This window comes from Lissotriton vulgaris, chromosome 12 (genome assembly GCF_964263255.1).
Source record: "Lissotriton vulgaris chromosome 12, aLisVul1.2, whole genome shotgun sequence".
Classification (NCBI taxonomy): Eukaryota; Metazoa; Chordata; class Amphibia; order Caudata; family Salamandridae; genus Lissotriton; species Lissotriton vulgaris.
In genome coordinates this window covers 195,045,580-195,048,292 of record NC_141700.1, presented here as the reverse complement: position 1 = coordinate 195,048,292, position 2,713 = coordinate 195,045,580, and the positions used below count along the sequence as shown (strand labels likewise).

The window sequence follows — 2,713 nt, the reverse complement described above, 5'->3', positions numbered from 1 at the left end:
GAGAGACATATTATACGTTTGGCTTATGGCATGGCTTTTTGTATATTCTTTTTGCAGATCATTATCTGAAATATAGATAATATATTATCTTCAGGAAATTTTGTAATTGGATTGTATCATTAGAACTCCAACAGTATTGTCAACCCTCGCTTCTCTTTGTGAGTATTCATACACTTATGATTTTTATTAGTTGGACCCTGAATTTACATCAAAGCTAGGGTACAGGGTGTGAGAGTGTGCAGGGTATGAGGGGGTCGCCTTCCCTCTTTTTAGATATCAGACAACATTGCTGAGACCTCTGTATGTCCTATAGGTTAATCCATGCATGCTTTTATTTTTCCTGCATTGTTGTTTTTACATGTATCAAGCATCATGTGCTATCTTATTGTCTTTTCTAATGTTCTGATGGTCACTTTTATCGGGATGTCTCATTGTTGTTTTCAATGATGTGAAATATACACTTTTTCACTTTGGTGACAATGTTATTGTTTATATATTGTAGACCCCCTGGATATCTGGGTTTCTTTATCGGAAGTGGTCCTGAAGAAGGTGGCCTTGAGCCGCCGAAACGCGTCGACCAAGTGCGGGGTCTCTCATTGACCTCCGAGACCTGCACTCATGATTTTTCTTCCGTGTTTTAAATGTTATGGGAATGTGTGAAGTTTGAGTGAGAATGTGGAGATTGTTATGAATGTGTTTGGATGTTGTTATCTTTTTTCCTTTTTCCAGGGGCTGTTTCAAACATGTATTAGTCTTCAGTCATTTGATTTGTTATAAATGTCTGACTCATTTACATTTGATGTTATTTTCTTGTGTTCTCTTTTTCTGTATTTATAAAAATATTTTGTTTGTATAAAAATTATAAATCTCACCATATTTAATGAATTCTTGAAACAATGTTATTTGAAGTAAATTTATGGAGCATATATTTATAAAAATGAACTAAATAATATATATTTTGTTGTAATATTGCAAGTTATGGTCTAGTTTTTGTCACCTATATTGCAGTAGTTGCATTTTTCAATTATGTGGTAGGTAAGGGAAAATTGTTCTTTCTTGTCTGATCGTTTCTACAGTTAATGCCATTAAATCAATTGAACATTTAGTTCCAACACCTATTGAAGTGAAATTTATAATCCTAGCACCTCCTGGGTGGTTTGCAGGACCTCAAACTTCTAGAGATGTCCTTGCCACTATCACCCACTTTCAAACCAAAACTTCACTTGCACCCTCGTTTCCCCACATCTAAGAAAACATTTCTCTCATGCTGTTCTGAACACTGTTTCTCCCCTTTAAATAAATCAGTGACTTTCGGTCTGTAACTGTGACACACTAGACAAGTATTCGAGCTCCACACTAAAGTATCATTTTTGTAACTCAAGGTTTATTTTCATAAAAACATTTGTATTCAATGAAATCCTATTTTTAAAAATTGCATTCAATATATACTTTGATTCGGTGCTCTGGTACAGTCTTATATAAACACTATCTAACAATTCCAATTACGGTGTCTATCTCAGAAGCACACACAATATTTAAAATCATGTACTTTCATAATTACAAGTTAACACTGAACAAATACATTTCATAAACATTAAAAAGTCCCACTGTCGACGCGTTTCGGTGCGTTGGTTACAATTATGGCACCTTCCTCAGGACGGACGAAGATTAAAAGTTTTTATACTTCTTTCTAGAAAAGAGAATGCACATGATTAATATTTTTTATCCCTATGGAGAGTTACTTGTAGTTGTGGATTATTCTAGTAGTGTTCACTTATTACATAATGACTACCCTTACTTGAAGTATAGGGATTGGTATCCTTCTCAGAATTTTCAGGACGACTGTATCTCCTTTTAATTTTTTATTTAAACCACTAGCATCAGGTTTAGTGGAATCGTAGGATTCTACGGAGAAGAGTATGGAATTATTTACCTTACTTCTAAAACTCGCAACCTATTTTTATACTTATCGCAGAGTCACTTACTATTAGAAGTGTGGATGACACATATTCAATGGTGTCTTAAAGCAGGTAAGTCTTTCGATGTGCACCGTCTGAAATGAGTTATCTTGCTGTGCCTGTAAAGTACACAGATGATGCTATGTATATTCTGGGTATGGATGTCTTAACTCTAATCTTTATTTTCAAGAATGTAGTCTATGTACATACCAATTCGTTTTGCATCTGATGATGGCATTCAGGCTGTTCTTCCCTGCACCTCCTTAAGTGGTGTCTTGATACCTATGTCCAAAATAACATGACGTTCTATTTTACTATATGGGTGTGCACGGATGCATTTTGTTTTTATACTCCTACACTCTGCGTCTAATTCCTTTGAAAGTCACCTGTGCAATTTCATCTACGATATTGAGTTTATTATTCAGTCACCAAGGAAATAACCTCGAATAGGTTTGCATTCTCTTAACAACTCAAAAGGACTCACTTTGTTCACAGAATTGGGAGGAGTTTTTTATGTTCACAACATCAGCTGCCATGCATTTCTCAATTTGCGACCTCCTTTTACAGCGAACTGGATTGCTTCCTTACCAACGAGGTTGAATCTTTCAACTTGCCCATTTGCTTCTGGATGGAACACATCTATTTTCCTGTGTCACTCCACATTTCTCTAAGTAGTTCTTCATCAACACACAGAAAAATTGGGGAACATTATGAGTCAAAAGTTCCTGAGAAATTCTTTACCTACAAAAGATCTC

The 2,713-nt window shown here is 35.3% G+C and overlaps 1 long non-coding RNA gene across 1 annotated transcript; it reads right to left on the bottom strand.

Annotated features, from left to right (window-relative positions):
• Positions 1–1,362: 1,362 nt before the first annotated feature.
• LOC147673801 (uncharacterized) lies at positions 1,363–2,267 on the bottom strand. The gene is made up of 3 exons (XR_015302519.1): positions 1,986–2,267; positions 1,799–1,905; positions 1,363–1,690 (listed from the first exon to the last, which is right to left on the bottom strand). It is a non-coding gene; the product is annotated as an uncharacterized LOC147673801 (long non-coding RNA).
• Positions 2,268–2,713: the final 446 nt, after the last annotated feature.